General features: G+C 47.0%; 1 protein-coding gene across 12 annotated transcripts in view; it reads right to left on the reverse strand.

Annotated features, from left to right (window-relative positions):
* Positions 1-18,822, reverse strand: part of LOC117881863 — a 76,844-nt gene that overhangs the window by 45,471 nt on the left and 12,551 nt on the right. For 4 of the 12 annotated variants that reach the window (XM_034779624.1, XM_034779631.1, XM_034779620.1 and 1 more), the window contains one exon: positions 15,414-15,689. The exons of 2 other annotated variants lie outside the window; for them this stretch is intronic. The gene's annotated coding sequence lies outside the window, so the exon portion shown is untranslated. 6 more of the 12 variants (XM_034779621.1, XM_034779628.1, XM_034779626.1 and 3 more) reach the window with 6 other exon arrangements.

The following is an 18,822-nucleotide window of genomic DNA, read 5'->3' on the forward strand; positions in this document are numbered from 1 at the left end:
CAGTGTCACTACAGTGCACGATCAGTTATAAAGCAATACTGATAAGGCTAGTTACATGTTTGTGTTTGCTATAATATTGGTAAGACATTGTACAAAGGCAGCTAGGGGAGACTTAGGCCATTAGGTCATGAGGCAGTGACTGTAAACCTAGTACCTTGATCCTATAAGGAATATTGTCTCTCTCTTCTTCTGATTTATTTCAGAGGAACTTGTGTTTGATCTGAGTCATAGACAGGCCTTCATGTATTCCACCCCAAATGTAGAATCTAGGCTTTTGGTTTGGGTTTTTTTGTTTCTGATCTTTGTACAGACAACCTTGAAAACATAAACAGAATGTAAATTGCTATAGTGTTGTCCTCCTGAGTCTGCAGAGAGTCTGAAACAAAAGTTCTAAGAGAGGCATGAAATTCTTCATTCTCACTGGGTTATTAATGAAAGATGACAATTTAACTGTCAGCATTTAATTATGTTACTGCTGATCATTTTAGCAGAAATATCCAGCTAATGTGCTTACCATACATTCCCAAACTCTCCCTCCCCCGCTCCTGGTGCCAAAAGCCCCTACCCAACTGCCAAAACCTCCAGCATTCTTCTGACAACTTCTGTGATGCTATCATGTATTGTCCATTAAAAATAATCTTTGGTGTACTGAAAATTGAAAACAGAAAGCATAAGATAAATTCTGTTTAAAATAAACACAGGGCGAAAGCTGCGGTTATCATTTAAAAACATCAGTGTTTAGTATCCACATGAAGCTGCTGCTCAGTTTTCAGTCCACAGCAGAAAAGCGCCAAATAATCTAGGGACTTTGCAGCAAAATTTAGGTCCTATTTTCTGTGGAATACAAAGGACCTTGGTAGTAGGACAGTGGTGGGAGATGAACTGTAGTATTCTTTGATAACCGATCAGATGTCACAAGGTTTCACGGCTGATGTTGCTTAATCGATTCAAGGAGCCTAGTGTTTTTTCAAAGAGCTCAAAGCACAGGTGAAGTCCTTTGGCCAATGCATGATAATAATGTATGGGAGTCTAACTGATTGAATCCTCATTTCTTCTCTTCTTTTCCCTTTCTAAAGTGCTATGCACACCTATGGCACTATATAAATAATAATGGGCCACATCCTAAAGTTCTTACTCAGGTCATGCCAGTGGAACTTTCACACGAGTGTGAATGAATAGAAATGGACAATGCACTCAGTTAGTTCTACTGCAATATACTTTCCCCAGTAGAAAGGCACACTGCACAAATTCCTCTGAAGATTCATTTAAAAACGTTTAAAAATATTAAATTGAAAATGAAGGAGCCATACACTAATAGGAATAATTTATGCTAACAGCGTCATGAGAAAGCTATGGGTGCACCTGAGATATGCATCAGTATCCCTCCAAACCACACCCTGCTGTGGCTTATTGCTGCTGTATATTTACATGCTGCCTAAGATGTCAAGGGACATGAGTAGCATGTGTAAGGGTGATGATATTTGTTTCATTTTTATCTTATGCATTGTGCAATATAATGCAGCTCAAGACCTGACGTAGTTTCTGCATACTTTTAAGCTAGGTATTTGGGTGTAACTGCTAACACATGTAATATGTCTTGCAAGGCAAAGTCACATCTAATTAACTACCATTTACAGGTGATTTACCATGCCTCACCACAGTAGATTATTTTACACCCAGCCATAGATACACAATTTAAACATCCATTCACCATGCTCAGGGTATGAAACAGAACTGGGATGTGATTATAAGGTTATACCCATGAGACAGGAAAGCCATAATATTGACGTACGGTATCATTAATTTTGCATTCATAGGCAATCTATAGGGTTTTTCTTACACAAAACACCTATTAGAATCACTGCATGTTTGTGTTTGCAAGTATTTTATATCATGTCTAGGATACTGTAACCACAGTGTATGGGTGGGAAAGGCCATTTGAAAAATAGCACAAGTGCTGAATCAGTGTTGTGGCCAAGGGGACTCAGACACAATTGTGTATATGATGTTGATGTAAAGTGTATATGTGCATGTGTAGCCTGCTAGATCGGAGTTGTTTCGGCCCCCAGTTAGGGGGCTTTAGCTCAATCTGTAGCAGTTTATGCTTTTAGTTCTGGTTCAATTGGTGTGTCGGTTAACAGGGTAGCTGACACAGATGCTGCTCACAATGGAAGCAGGCATACTCTGAATATACCCAGAGACTGTCATGGAAATGAAGAATTGGTTATGCCCATGACTTATGCATGACTACTAAGAAAAAAGACTATAAAGGCATTTAAAACCTATTCTTTACTAAACTGACCAGATGTGTAACATGAGAATGTGGGAAGCAGTACATTATTACTTGGAGGTGGTGATGATGGATATATTGTGTTTCTAATAGTTGACACCTGCATGACAGTAAAGACAGATGTCCTAATTCAGAGGTAATGTGTAAATTAGGTCCCCTTCCATTAACTTAGATCCCCTTACACTCAAGTAGACTTCTTTTCATCTAATGTATCAATATTTAAGGGAGTTTAGTTGGTGTAACTTGCATCCTGTGTAGCTGAAAGAAAGTGGTGGAAGGTTTAACTTAATAATAGCTCTCAACCTACCTTAGCATACACTTTTCTTTTGACTCCTCAGCCTGCAAATTATGGCAATTTACACACCTTTAGAGATCAGTAGAGTGGATATAAGTAGCTCTAAGGCAGGAGTCTCAAACTCAAATGACCACGAGGGCCACATGAGGACTAATGCATTGGCCAGAGGGCCGGATCACCGACACCCCCCCCCCTCGCTGCCCCTGCCCCGCCCCGCCCCCACTCCACCCCTTCCATGAGGCCCCGCCCCTACCCCATTTCTTCTCCACCTCCTCCCCCCCTCCCTCCTGGAAAGTGCTAAGCGTTATACAGAGCATACAGATCAATGCTGCTCCTACAACAAGTCATTTCCAAGCGGTTTTAATAAAATATATACACTCAGTAATGCACCTCACTCAAAGGACAAAATACGCACTTAGTTTGATTTACTTCTGTTAAACCCCCCCCCACCACTGCTCTGGGCTGCACCACCACTCCACCCCTGCTCTGGCTCTTCCAGGGGTGGCAGGTTTGTAGAAATTTTGGTGGTGCCCAGAACCTGCCCCCTCCCAACTCCGCCCCCACCTGCCTAAGGCTCTGGGAGGGAGTTTGGGTGGGGGAGGGGGTCTGGGGTGCAGGCTCTGGGAGGGAATTTGGGTGCTGAGTGCAGGCTCTGGGCTGGGGCAGGTAGTGGGGGTGCAGACTCTGGGATGGAGTTTGGGGATAGGAGGGGGTGCAGGGGTGAGGGCTGTGGGGCTGGTGATGAGGGGCTCGGGGCATTGGAGAGGATCAGGACTAGGGCAGAAGGGCAGAGGAAGGGCAGCCTGCCCTGGCCCTAGTGGAGGGGGGCACTAGGACCCTGCGGCAGCAGGTGATGCCGGAAGCTGGCAGAGCAGAGCGGAGTCAGCGTGAGCTGCAGGCTCCGGGGCTGTGAGGGGGCAGCAAGTGAGCCCGGGGGACACTTGGGAGGCGTGTGGGGGTGACAGGCGGGGCCGGGGGAGAGACCCGGCCCCCAAACATTGGGGAGCAGCAAGCAGGAAGCTTAGCTGCCACATAAAATAACTCGGGAGGGGCGGGGGTGAGAGGAGTTTGGTGGTGACAGGAAGTAACGGGGTGGGGGGGCGTGGGGAGCTTGGCGGGCCGCAGGGAAGAGCTCCACGGGCCGCATGTTTGAGACCCCTGCTCTAAGGGATTCTGAGCAGAAGGGGGCATATGAGGTTGGTGTATGGAGGTCTAACACATCATCTCTGAATTTGGTCCAGAGGATGCAGCTGTGTTGTGACAATGTAAAACAAGAGACATTTTTCATCCTCCAGTCTCATATTCTCTTTTAGTACAGTTTCTGCTATTTAGCTCTACAGCAGGAGAAAGAAATATATCTAAAGAAGACAAGAGAAATATTTGTTCCAGCTGCCAAAGAAGATATCTCATCATAGAGGGGTGCCTAGATCACCAAATGTTCCTCTTTGATTTTTTCCATTGTAGGCAGTTCAAAGCTGAGGAATACACAGTGCAGGAAGACAAGGAAAATACTGCAGGAGTATTCCTGTGAGGACACGGGAGAGGCTGCAAGGAAGCTATTAGCTAAAGATGAAACAGAAAGACCCAAACAAGCTCTTTTTCATTCAGAGATGGAAATTTTAGGTGGAATTTTTAAACAGTGTTCAACTGGCTTAACTTTGACCTCATTGAAGTCAATAGGAATTAGCTGACTTCAACAGGAGTAGAATTTGGCTAATGCTTAGCACTTTTGAAAATCCCACTCAGTAACTGTCTCCCTCTTTCAGTATGTGGCATTACTGTTGGTGGTCAGACACCAGTAGTGATTATGGTTATGGGGAGAAAAGATGGTATTATGGTTAAGACGGAGGACTGGGAGTCAGGGAGTGGAGTTATATTCCCTGTTCTACCACCCACTTCCGGGGTGAGTTGGGATAAGTCACTTAATCTCTCCGTGCCTCAGTTTCCTCATCTGTAAAATAGGGATGATGATCCATACCCAACTCATAGAATGGTGGGAGGCTTAATGACTGGTTGTGAAGTACTTGAGCTTCTCAGATAGAAGGTGAGGTATGAGTGCACAGTAATTGCCTGATTATTGTGTTGACTGTGAAGGTTTTTGAAGAGTCACTGTGGCATCACTATCACAGCCCTGTCTGCATCATGCAGGGAAGCGTGGGCCTAGTCTACACTATGATTTTAGGTCGAATTTAGCAGCGTTACCTCGCTTTAACCCTGGACCCGTCCACACGACGAAGCTCTTTTTTTTCGACTTAAAGGACTCTTTAAATCGATTTCTTTACTCCACCTCCGACAAGGGAATTAGCACTGAAATCGGCTTTGCCGGGTTGAATTTGGGGTAGTGTGGATGCAATTCGACGGTATTGTCCTCCGGGAGCAATCCCAGAGTGCTCCATTGTGACTACGCTGGACAGCGCTCTCAACTCAGAGGCACTGGTCAGGTAGACAGGAAAAGGCCCGCGAACTTTTGAATTTCATTTCCTGTTTGGCCAGCGTGGCGAGCTGATCAGCACAGGTGACCATGCAGAGCTCATCAGCAGAGGTGACCATGGAGTCCCAGAATCACAAAAGAACTCCAGAATGGACCGAACGGGAGGTACGGGATCTCGTCGCTGTATGGGGAGATGAATCCGTGCTAGCTGAACTCCGTTCCAGTAAACAAAATGCCAAAACATTTGAAAAAGTCTCCAAGGGCATGAAGGACAGAGGCTATAACAGGGACTCGCGGCAGTGCCGCATGAAAATTAAGGAGCTCAGGCAAGCCTACCAAAAAAACAGAGGCAAACGGCCGCTCTGGGTCACAGCCCCAAACATGCCGCTTCTATGATGATGCCATTCTAGGGGATGCAGCCACCAATACCCTAACCCTGTGCTTTGACTCCGTTAATGGAGTAGAACGCAACACGGAAGCGGGTTTTGGGGACGAGGAAGATGAGGAGGAGGAGGTTGAAGATCGCTCACAGCAAGGAAGCAGAGAAACCAGTTTCCCCAACAGCCAGGATCTGTTTCTCACCCTGGACCTGAGTAACCCCCAAACCCACCCAAGGCTGCCTCCCAGACCCGCCAGGCGGAGAAGGGACCTCTGGTGAGTGTACCTTTGTAAACATGGTTTAAAAGCAAGCGTGTTTAATGATTAATTTGCCCTGGCATTCGTGGCCGTACAACTACTGGAAAAAGTCTGTTAACGTGTCTGGGGATGGAGCGGAAATCCTCCAGGGACATCTCCAGAAAGCTCTCCTGGATGTACTCCCAAAGCCTTTGTAAAAGTTTTCTGGGGAGGGCAGCCTTATTCCGTCCTCCACGGTAGGACACTTTACCACGCCAGGCCAGCAGCACATAGTCGGGAATCATTGCAGAACAAAGCTTTGCAGTGTATGGTTCCGGTGTTTGCTGGCATTCAAACAACATCCATTCTTTATCTCTCTGTGTTATCCTTAGGAGAGTGATATCAATCATGGTCACCTGGTTGAAATAGGGTGGTTTTATTAACAGAGGTTTTATTAACAGAGGACATTCAGAGGTGCCCGTTCCTGCTGGGCTGTTTGCCCGTGGCTGAACAGAAATGTTCCCCTCTGTTAGCCACTCAACGGGGGGAGGGGTGAAGCCATCAAAATGAGACCTTGTAACAAAACACATGTGCTATGTAATGTTAACAGCAAGGTTTATCGTGAAAGAATGTATCTATTGTTCTATAAAATGTGTCTTTTTAACTACCACTCTCCCTTTTTTTCCCCTCCACCAGCTGCATATATTTCTCCTTCCCAGAGGCTAGCGAAGATTAGAAGGCGGAAAAAATGCAGTCAGGATGAAATGTTCTCTGAGCTCATGCTCTCCTCCCACACTGACAGAGCACATTAGAATGCATGGAGGCAGACAATGTCAGAGTGCAGGAAAGCTCAATATGAACGTGAGGAGAGGTGGCAGGCTGAAGAGAGTAAGTGATGGGCTGAAGATGATAGGTGGCATCAGCTTGCTGACAGAAGGCAGAAGTCAATGCTCAAGCTGCTGGAGCATCAAACTCATATGCTCCAGCATATGGTTGAGCTGCAGGAAAGGCAGCAAGAGCACAGACCGCCGCTACAGCCCTGTGTAACCAACTGCCCTCCTCCCCAAGTTCCATAGCCTCCTCACCCAGACGCCCAAGAACGCAGTGGCGGGGCCTCCGGCCACCCAGTCACTCCACCACAGAGGATTGTCCAAGCAGCAGAAGGCTGGCATTCAATAAGTTTTAAAGATTTTAAGTTTTAAAGTTTTAAAGTGCAGTGTGCCCTTGTCCTTCCCTCCTCCCCCACCCCACCCAGTGCTTCCCTCCTCCCCCACCCCTCCCGGGCTACCTTGGCAGTTATCCCCCTATTTGTGTGATGAATTAATAAAGAATGCATGAATGTGAAGCAACAATGACTTTATTGCCTCTGCAAGTGGTGATCGAAGTGGGGGGAGGGAAGGGTGGTTAGCTTACAGGAAAGTAGAGTGAACCAAGGGGTGTGTGTGTTCATCAAGGAGAAACAAATAACTTTCACACCGTAGCCTGGCCAGTCATGAAACTGGTTTTCAAAGCTTCTCTAATGCGCACCGCACCCTCCTGTACTCTTCTAACCGCCCTGGTGTCTGGCTGCGCGTAATCAGTGGCCAGGCGATTTGCCTAAACCTCCCACCCCGCCATAAACTTCTCCCCCTTACTCTCTTGGTTTCGCTGAGGTCTATCCGAGTCAGTAAACTGCACCAGCGTCCTTTTAAACGTCCAAATGCACATTCTACCACCATTCTGCACTTGCTCAGCCTATAGTTGAACAGCTCCTGACTATTGTCCAGGCTGCCTGTGTATGGCTTCATGAGCCATGGCATTAAGGGGTAGGCTGGGTCCCCAAGGATAACTATAGACATTTCAACATCCCCAACAGTTATTTTCTGGTCTGGGAAGAAGGTCCCTTCCTGCAGCTTTTGAAACAAACCAGAGTTCCTGAAGATGCGAGCGTCATGTACCTTTCCCGGCCATTCCATGTTGATGTTGGTGAAACGTCCCTTGTGATCCACCAGGGCTTGCAGCACCATTGAAAAGTATCCCTTTCGGTTTATGTACTTGCTGGCTTGGTGCTCCGGTGCCAAGATAGGGATATGGGTTCCATCTATCGCCCCACCACAGTTAAGGAATCCCATTGCAGCAAAGCCATCTGCTATGACCTGCACATTTCTCAGTGTCACTACCCTTGATATCGGCAGCTCTTTGATTGCGTTGGCTACTTGGATCACAGCAGCCCCCACAGTATATTTGCCCACTCCAAATTGATGCCTGACTGACTGGTAGCTGTCTGGCATTGCAAGCTTCCAGAGGGATATCACCATTCGCTTCTCAGCTGTGAGGGCTGTTCTCATCTTGGTATTCTGGCGCTTCAGGGCAGGGGAAAGCAAGTCACAAAGTTCCATGAAAGTGCCTTTACGCATGCAGAAGTTTCACAGCCACTGGGAATCGTCCCAGACCTGCAACACTATGCAGTCCCACCAGTCTGTGCTTGTTTCCCGGGCCCAGAATCGGCGTTCCATGGCATGAACCCGCCCCATTAACACCATGATTTGCACATTGCCAGGGCCTGTACTTTGTGAGAAGTCTATGCCCATGTCTATGTCCTCATCACTCTCATCACCACGCTGCCGTCGCATCCTCGCCTGGTTTTTGCTTTGGTTTTGCAGGTTCTGGTTCTGCATATACTCCAGGATAATGCGCATGGTGTTTACAGTGCTCATAATTGTCGCGGTGATCTGAGCAGGCTCCATGATCCCAGTCCTATGGCGTCTGCGCTGAAAAAAGGTGCAAAACGATTGTCTGCTGTTGCTCTGATGGAGGGAGGGTCAACTGACGACATGGCTTACAGGGAATTAAAATCAACAAAGGGGGTGGCTTTGCATCAAGGAGAAACACAAACAACTGTCACACAGAATGGCCCCCTCAAGGATTGAACTAAAAACCCTGGATTTAGCAGGCCGTTGATTTCACGGAGGGAGGGAGGGATGGAGGGGGGAGCAAATGAATACAAAACAAATCGGGTCTATTTCTTGTTTTGATCCACTCCATCTATCTTTTACATCTTAGGCTGGCAGCAGACGGTGCAGTATAACTGCTAGCCATTGTCATCTCCTGGGTGCTCGGCAGAAGATGCTGCATTACAACTGCTAGCCATTGTCATCTCCTGGGTGCTTGGCAGAAGATGGGAATGACCTGGCTGAGTCACTCCCATGTCTGCCCAGGTGCCCCTGACCGACCTCACCGAGGTTGGCTAAAAGAGCACCCAGGAGTACGACGATGACGGATACCAGTCGTAATGCACCGTCTGCTGCCAAAAGGCAATGAGTTGCTGCTGTGTAGCAATGCAGTCCCATGTCTGCCAGCACCCAGGAGACGTTAGGATGGCACCTCCTCCTGGTCACTCTGGGGAATAGCTTGCCAGCTCAACACCCCATCCCATGGTTGCACACCATCACTTTGTCTCTCTCTGCCAGTCTGCAGCCCCTCTCTTGCTCCATGACTGCTGCTCCCTCTTCGTGATTCAGCCCTCTGGCCAGGTCACTGTTGTGGTTTCCCCTTCCGGAGGGGAGCATCAAGGTTCCTGCTTTCCAGCAGCCTCCGGCAGTCTTCTACTTCACTGCCATTCCCATAGTGGCTGGCAAGGGAACCCAGGCCCACCCTGTACTCTGGGTTCTGGCTCAGGGACCCTCTACACAGAGATGCTTTAATGCTCCATTCCTTGCACCTTGCTGCCTTCTCCTGAGCTGCTGCCATACCTCCTTAATTTGTAATTAAACAGGTGCCAGAGCTCAAGCAATTTTTTTACATTCATACCTGATGCAGCAAGCCCAGAGGTGCTGGGGCTATGAACTGACAAGCCTAGAGGTGCACAAATTAGGCACTGTTCCTGGCCCTCCTCACTCCTCTGGGTTTGCCAATCTCTTCATTCCCTCCTCCCAGGGAGCAAGTTTAGGCAACTCATCTCGGCAGGCCCCTCAACTTCCAATGTCCTGTCTTTTGTAGAAGCCCCGCCCAACACCCACAGATGAGCCTCTATCTAATTAGCTGCCTACAGCCTCAAGCTCCCCCCATTCTTTGCAGCCTAATTAGATATTCAGCTCACGTGGCCCAACTCTTGCAGGGCAGTGTGGGGAGCATACCCCATCACACCCTCCCTGGTAAACACCTAGCTCGGTGGAAAGTGATACCTTCATCTTTCTAAGGTTATGCCTATGCTAAGAGCTAGGGGTGAGATTCCCAGCTGGCACAGACATATTCGTGCTAGCTGTCATTGAGCTAGCACACTAAAAATAGTAATGTAGCCACGGTAGCATGGGCAGCAGCAAGCAGTGCCTCAGGCTAGCTGCCCTGAGTACAAACCCGCTTGAATCCCTTGAGTTGAGTTACAGCTCGCCTGTGCCACTGCTTTGCTACTCCAGTATCAGAGGGGTAGCCGTGTTAGTCTGGATCTGTAAAAAGCAACAGAGAGTCCTGTGGCACCTTTAAGACTAACAGATGTATTGGAGCATAAGCTTTTGTGGGTGAATGCCCACTTCGTCGGGTCCTGACCTCCGCCCCAGGCACACCCCCGATCCAGAATCCCAGCCCCTGACCCAGGCACATCACTTCTGCCCCCCCCTTCCAGAGTACCCCCACCCCTGCCTCCCAGCACAGAGCAAAGCTTGAAGAGAGACAAAAAAGGAACAAGGGGGGCTCCTGTTTGTTTGGGTTGGGGGGCGAGTGGAATCCCTGGGGAGCCAAAACGAAAAACAAAGCAAAAAACATTGCAAAGTGCAAACATGTGTAAAAGCCAAAAAAGGAGGGGGAGGGGAGGCCCTGGTGTCAAGTATAGACATACCCTCAGATTGGCACTTCCTGTCTCTGGGCTGATGATTTAACTCCTAGCACCTTCCCTAGAGGACTTTTTCTCTCCTCTGGAAGCTCCCATGCAAAAAGGATGGGAGTCCATAGTGGAATTTTCAAGCATTGGCATAGGGCGCTGTGCCCCCTTACATCACATGCTCCTCCCTGTGGACAGTCAGATTCATTGTGGGTAGCATAGTACAGATTGATGTTACTTCCCTGTTGCCCTTTTTTATGACTGTTTCAGAAAATGTTGGGTCTTGAAGGAACTCTGTCAATCCCATGCCCCTGTATGGCATCAAACCTAGAGATTTCGCCCAAAATTGTCAAACTTGAATGACCAAATTTAGTTACTGAGATCGATGAAATTACTTGAAGCTGCAGTTGCTCAGCATCTCAGCATCAAATCTGGGCACTTTTCAGATCACTCTTTATGGATGTATGTGCCTACAGACACACAAGTTTGATAATTTTGGCTTTCATGAGCATTGCCTTCTCTGGTCCCACTCTTTGTTTTACTTTATTTGGGCTTCCATTGCTTTAATTCGGAAGAGAATGTGGCATCATCTCTTCTTCCACACCTGCATCTAAACCTCACTCCCTGTTCAATGAAAAAGGGAGATGTTTCTCTTTTTTCTTTAAAATGGAATGTAATGCTTCAGAAAGAGGTTAGGCTGACAGCTCAGGTAACGTTAGTCTTCTTTTAAGCCACCGGACAGACACACTACAGGAAGCAATCACATGGGAGGTTTCCTCACAACATCCCTCAAGCCATATCTAGAGAGTCCACTAAAGCTCCAATATTAGGGTAATTATTGCTATTGCTTTTAAAAATAAGTGTTTGGCACTGGAGGACCTGAGAAAACGGGAAGATGACGCAGGATGTGAGAGGAGGGAGGCTCTGGGAATTGCTAGCTGCACCTCTAGAGGGTGTGTCATTGTATTTTTCCTATAATTGAGACACAGACAGTGAACTAGTAAAATAGATACTTTGTTATGAAAGCATTGAGCCAGAGCCTCTGGTCTGTCACAGCTGTGCTCAGTGCAGGACCTGTGGAGACACAGGGGAGCTTTATGGCCCTGGATCTGGGTACTGGCTGGGAATGCTCCAGTCCCTGGAGTAAAAAAACAAAACAAAACAAAACAAAAAGCACCCAAACATTGCTCTAATCTACTTCTGGCTGCCTACAACCCCAAGGGGCCATTCCAACCAACAGCCAAAGGAAACCAGAGTGGACAGGTGCCCTGACTGTGTACCTTTCCCCAGAATACCTCTTGTGCCAGGGATCAGGAGGAGTGTAGCTAGTTCTCTGCCATCCAAGATTTCTCTTATGCCAGAAGAATTCCCAAGTATCTGGGGAAGCTTGCTTTCTGACTGCTTTGCTCCATGACAGAAACAAAAAGCAGCGAAAGGTTCTCTTCTTTCTGCACCTAGCAACATTTGACAGCAAGTACCTGTCACCCTGCCTCACGCTCTGTCATCACACCAACCATGGTAGCGAAGCACATTAGCTTATTGCTTTTTCTAAAATGATCAGCAGTGAAATGGTCAATGCTAACATTTAAATTAGGATCATTAGGCTTCAGATTTAACACTCCACTGAGATGAAAGGGGCACTTCCTATCCTTAGAGTTCTTGTTTCAGGCTATCTGCAGACTCAGGCAGATATCATTCACATTTTAATAGGTTTTATTTGCCACCATAAGGACTAGAATCATTTTGATACATTAAATATTAAATTCTGGAGCACAATTATGTGGCAATTTCAGAAAGAAGGGCAACTAAGGAGCAATTTATGTAGGCCTATAATTACATGAGACCCTGCAGATGTTGAACCTAATGCTAATTTAGTTTTACTGAATAATGGATTCTGTTGTTTTGGTGCTTTCTCTGTGCCTAACAGAGGTTTGGACCTGGATGCAAGGAGCTGTCTGAAATTAAGTCCAGACAAAACAGAAGTGATGCTCATGTATAAAGGGTTTCTTCTGTAGGCTCAGAAGGGAATTGTATCTGTACCTTCAGTTCAGGAATGTAGTGCCATGCTTTTCTGCTATGGGTTGCTGTCTATGTACACAGACACCTTTATGATCCTGGATATATAGAGAAAAAAGCATCCAATTCTGTTTTACTCTCACCCCCCATTTGAGGCTGACCAGGAGACTGTAAACCAGTTGGCTACCTAAAGATGAGTCAAGTCACCCAATGTATAATCAGAGTATAGCCAGCAAAAAGGTATCTCACTGCCTACTTTAGGATGAAGACACTGTACATGAGTGACTCCTCCCTCTTTGCCTCTGTCTATGTGAGAGTAAAGCAAATGTCTCCCTAGCACAATCACTTGGGAATCTGAAATTGTCAGCATTGGATATGTTTCTGTTTTTGCAGATCATCATTGGGCGGGGCATGTTTTTGTAAAACCAAAACTAGGTTTGAATTTGGTTTTGGTTTTGGTTTTGGATTCACTGGCTCAGTTTCAGAGGTGATATAAAAGGTTACACACAAGTTAGATGCCTATGCAATAATGCAGACTTCTGTACAATTAGTACCTTAGGGCTGGTCTACACTACCACAGTAAATCAATCTAACGTACACAAACATCCCTTACGCTTTCTCAGGGAGGTGGAGTACACAAATAGATGGGAGAGTGCTCTCCCATTGATTTAGCATGTCTTCACCAGACCTGCTAAATCAACACTCGCTGCATTGATTTCAGCAGTGCCGATCTACCGGCAAGTGTAGACATACCCTTAATCCTCCTTGCAGCCTTTTACTGATGAGAGTGTGAGTGGAAGGGAGTTCAAGACGGTATAACCTATAGGCCAAGCAGCAGGATGATGATGTAAGTTTAAATAGTGTACAGCCTACTTTAACTTGAACCTTCCTACACCTACTTGTGAAGCATGCTCTAAAATGAATCTAAATTGATGTAAGCACATACTAAGGGGCCAGAAAGGAAGAGAGAAAAGCATGTAAGGTCTGGTCCCTTCTATGAACTGTTGACACATTTGAATACAGTTGTCAATAATCATATTAGATAATTCAGGGGCACACTGTGTATCAGGACAAATCATGTCAGCAAATCTCAGAGTCTGACCACAATTAGCTGACATGATGATGTACATGATTTGTCCTGGCCCACACTGACTGTTAAACTGTGTTCAGACTCTAGGTCATCTTGGGTGGTAACTGTTCCCACATAGACCAGGCTTTAGGTCCAGGAGTTGCTTCTTTTGCTCCCTTCTGGCCTCTTGGTGTGTGGTTACACCAGCTTGGACACATTTGGACTTCCTTACACCCAATTAAGCTGGTCTACTTGGGAGCACTCAGGAAAGTTAAACCAAATTATTTTTTAAAGTGGACTAATTAAACCGCATTAAACCTCTATGTGGAAACAAAGCAAAATAAACCAACTTAAAGCCACTTCAATTCTGAGTGAGATGTCCACACAGGGGTTTAATGCAGTTTAACCAATCCAGTTTAAATTCCCATCTTTAGTTAATTTGGATTAATGTTCCTGCATGTCCTCATGCAGACAAGAGAGGTGTCGGGTGGGGAAGGGGGTGTAACTTTTATGTTGGCAAGTGGGTGGGACTTTAAGGGCCAAATTCTGTTCTGACCTATTTCCTATGCAATCCCATTGTAGTAAATGTGTTTGCAAGAGGTGTAAATAGACCTCAATTCACTAAAATTGAGTGAGCCTAAATGAGTATATGGCTCCGTCTACATTATGGAGCCTGTTCTGGCATAGCTGTTGCAGCGTATCCCCCAGTGTAGAGGCAGTGTACACCAACAGGAGTTTTTCTGTAAGGACTTGTCTACACATAAACTGCTATGGCGGCACAGTGACAATGCTACCTACGCTGACAGGAGGGCTTCTCCCCTCAGCGTAGGTACTCCACCTACCCGGGAGGCTGTAGCTAGGTTGACAGGAGAATTTTTCCCAACGCTATCTCCAGCATTGCTCAGGGGTGTGGATTTTTCATACCCCTGAGTGATATAGTAATACTGACCTAATTTCCTAGTGTAGACCAGGCCTCAGTGTAGGAACACCACCTCCCTGAGTGATGTTAGCTACGTTCACAGAAGCACTCTGCCATAGGCATAGCTGTGTCTTTGCTGGGGGTTTTGTCAGCAGAGCTATGTCGGTTGGGATGGGAGGTTTTCACACCCCTGACCGATGTAGCTACTAGTCACACAGCCCTAGCACCAACCTAACATATCCATATACATTATATATAAACACTGTCAAGATCATCTCCTATAGACTCGTTTATTTTCAGGGGAGAGCTTAATATTTTCTGTTTCTATCACAATAATGTCCGTCTCATTTGTATAAAGTGCCCAGGTCTCTCCCGCATTGTTTCCCTGAACCCTCTAGGATGATATACACAGCAAGCGACAACACATTGATCTATTTCTGCTCCCTCAGATTACTGGGCTAGATCATCAACTGATATAAATAGAGCTCTGCCAATTTACACCAACTGAGGATCTGGCCCAAAATATCCAATTCCTACTTTGCTGGTATTTAAATAAATCCAGATGTATACAAATGCATACAAGGCATTCACCAAACAACCATAACACTGACTCACAGGACACAACACTTTATGTCTCCATTCACACAAGGTAATTAAAAAAGACTTAAAATAATTTCAAAGTATAAATTACCAACATATGAAACTCCAGCGCCCTTGCAGCTAAGTATATGAACACTGCCCTGCAAGGTTATTTCCACATATGACTTATAATGAAAGAATACCAACACTTCAATTATTAACTATTTGCCCATTACACAACCTAATTAGGTATTTACCATTGATACAGGTACCTATTTCTCACTTAAAATAAATTAGAAGTTATGTGAAATAGACTAGAATAGCAGGGGCACCTGAAGGAGAAGGGGGACACTGGCAAGCAAAGAATTGTGACCTGGAGAACATAGACTTGTTTTATGACTCACCCTCTCTGTTTCCTGCATAGCAGAAGGTTACACACCACTGGGATTTGGAGCATCTATTGGTGGCAGCATTGGGCTAGATCACATATGCCCTGGCGGCTGAGCTGAGTGCTACAGGAACAGAGGGGAGAAGCTTCAGACTGACGGCTGCTGTGCTATATAAGCCAGTAACCGAGTACCTGTGAGCTGCTCCTGTGTCTGGCTGCATTAGGGGCTTCTGTAGGAGCAGGGATGGAAGGCAGGAGACTTTCAGGTAGTCACTTGATGCTTTACCCGCAGCTGCAAGGGAGAAGGCATTAGGGAGAATGGCTGATTTTCTCGGTTCTGCACCCCACCTAGGGTAATCTGTGGTCCCTAAAGGGTATTGCTAGTTTGGAAACACTGGATTAGGAGCTGCATTCCATCTGTAGCTCCTTGCTCACACTTGGGCCTCAGTGCACTGGGCTAGTTGGGAGTTCTACAGCTTCCCTACCACCTCTACTACCATTCCCAACTCAGCTGTTATGTGCTTCACAGTTTCCACCTTCTTAACCAGACTTAATAGCTTGTTCAGCTTAGGAGATACACAATAATTCTGAGACAAACTTTGGCCTCATAGGTTCTGAGGATGTCATAAGATGCACACTCAGGTAGCTACTATCTTCTTTATAATTCCACAAGGATGCAAATTGGACTGGGAGAACAGCAATCAACCTGGGGATCCGGGCTGAGAACGAGCTGACTGCTAGCAGATAGGATGTTCTGCCTTTCTTCATCCACCTGAACACTTCTCTAGATCAAACTTGAGAGCATGAACATTGGAAATCTGCAAGTTCTTCTTTGAGGATTTTAAATGCTTGCTCATATTTGTCCTTCCATCCAGACTTGTAGAGCATTTTCTTCTTCCTCACATTTGAGGAGCAGTAATAAAGACAGCATTACTCACAAAACTGCAGTAGAAGCTGCTGTCCCTGCGCAAACCTTCATCTGGCATTTAGTGGTGGGTATGGGCCAGTTTTTAAGAGTCTCTACCTTCCTGGTTCCAGTTTAGATTATCCACTCCCCACGGTGTGTCCTATATGTGCTATCTCAGCCATGCCAAACTCACGTTTTTCTATCTTGAGCATCAAGTCCTGCTGATAAGCACTGTCCTTGTGTGTTATAAGAAAGCGTCCAGTCTCTGACTGTACATGGGTATGTTGTTGTTATAGGCCACTGCAAATTTGTCCAGACCTGTCAGCACTCCATTAATCAGCCTCCACAATGTAGCTAGCGCATTCTTCATGCTGACAGACAACATCAGGAACCCATGTGATCTAGTTTAATTTTACAATAGCAGACTCTAGCCAGTCCCCCTATCTTTGTTAAGTCAATTATGGTCACATTCTAGACCAGCCCCAGCTTCTCCTTTAAATAATCTATTCTGGGTATTGGAAAGGCATCTGCCACAATGACTATTCCTTTTATGGTAACCCCTACAAAACAGGTGTATCCATCTGGTTTCAGAATTAGGACTAGAGAAGCCAGGGGCCTTTTGATGGCTCAGTGACCCTAGCTGAGTTATGCCAGCTATTATTATTTGTCAGGTGACAGCCTGTACTCAGCACTGTACAAGATACAAATATAAAAACAGTCCTTGTCCCAGAAGGCTTACAATGTAGAAGATAGAAACAGAAAGACAAGAGGCAAATTTTCCCTCATAATTTAGTATTATAAGATTTCATGACTGATCATCAGTTTAATGTCCTAAGTCCTTGGTATTCATGTGATTTGCACTCCAGTTTCCATGTATTCAGCCACAGGCTTGGCACAATGTTTCTTCACAGACTGTTCCAAGAGGAAGTGTTTCTGTGATGAACTGATGGTTGAGGTTCTTGAGCAGGCCAACAAGCAGGTCCCGTACCAGGAGCAGAGAGACTTAAGACTGGAGGAAAGGCATGTTCACAGGCAGGAGGGCAGTCTAAGGCTTGCTGCACAGCTGGAGGACAAGGTTTCAGCATGGGAGCAGGCCCTTGCTAGGGAGTTCCTAGACAGGAATGGTGGCTCAGGGAGAAGGATAGAGCTCTGAAGAGAGAACTGTTTGAGCAGCTCATCTCAATCATGGCTGCAAGATTCTGCTGTCTCTTTCACCCCGCAGCCTGATTCCCCTGCAACGTACCCTCAGTCCAGAAACAGCTTGGAAAACTCCATGTCTGGGTGGCCAATGCAATCAGACCCTCTGAGTGTCTGGGCAGGACAACTAAACCCCATGCAACCCTCTGCCTTGACCTCCTTTCCAGTGGATATCTCCACCCCCAACCGCGAAGTGCACAGAAAATGGGGAAGGAAGGGAAAGGAGAATGAGGGGTCTGGGGACATGAATGCTAGGGGGTTTCTGTCTTGTTTGTACTTGCTGATGCACTTTTGTTTGTTTTGGAAATGTTCTTTTGTAACCGGTGTTTGGTTGTTGTGATGGCAGCTGGCCTGCCTGGCAACAGGTGACTGTTGTACTGTTTTAACACAGGTTTATAAATAAAGTCTTTTACATCAGTGTGATGGGACAGAGTGGCCCCGCACTGATACCGTTGGGGTTAACCCTTCCTTCCTAGCAGAGGAAGCCACACCCCGGAAGCTCTGCTGGGCATGCTCCAAGGGGAGAACTGGTATAAAAGCCTGCAGGCCAGCTCACTCGGGCTGACCATTGGAGGAGGACACATGCTGCTAGCTCTGGAGGAGGGAGAACCTGCGCGCCAGGATCCGGGAGTCAGCCAAGCCGAGACACTCCCTGAGACCCCGACGGCGGATGTCCCAGGAGGGGAACAGACCAGAGGACCCCCCGCAGCAGATGAACTGGCATTCATGATAGGAAGTATAACTTTATAGACAAACGGCATTAGAGCTGCATTGACGCTCGACATGTTGCGGGCGGATCCCTGCCGAGCAAGTGGTGAGAGGAGCTTGCCACTACCAGGGCCCTGGGTTGGGGCTCGGTGGAGAGGGCGGGCCCGAGTCCCCCTACCACCTCACCCCTGAACCGTGAGGAATACTAGAGACCCCGGCCGTTAGGCTGCGCTACCCCGCTCGTAAGGGGGGTTATATGGACCCCGGCTGCTAGGCCACGCTACCCCACTCGTGAGAGGGGTTGTAGGGTCTCGGGCTGCTAGGCTGCGCTACCCTGCCAGTAAGGGGGGGTTGTAGGGACTCGGGCTGCTAGGCCGCGCTACCCCGCTCGTAAGGGGGGGTTGTAGGGACTTGGGCCGCTAGGCTGCATTACCCCGCCAGACAGGGATGATAGTGGGGAAGAAGGCCAAGAGGCCGTAACCGACCGCCTGCAGAGAGGCGGACGCAAGGACTCGAGAGTGGTGAGCCGCCGACACCCCATTCTACCCCTGCCACAAAGAGGCGCTGCGGTGCCAGGCCTGCCACAGTCAGCATCAAGAAAATTTGCTATCCT

This window comes from Trachemys scripta, chromosome 8, assembly GCF_013100865.1.
Source record: "Trachemys scripta elegans isolate TJP31775 chromosome 8, CAS_Tse_1.0, whole genome shotgun sequence".
Taxonomy (NCBI): Eukaryota; Metazoa; Chordata; order Testudines; family Emydidae; genus Trachemys; species Trachemys scripta.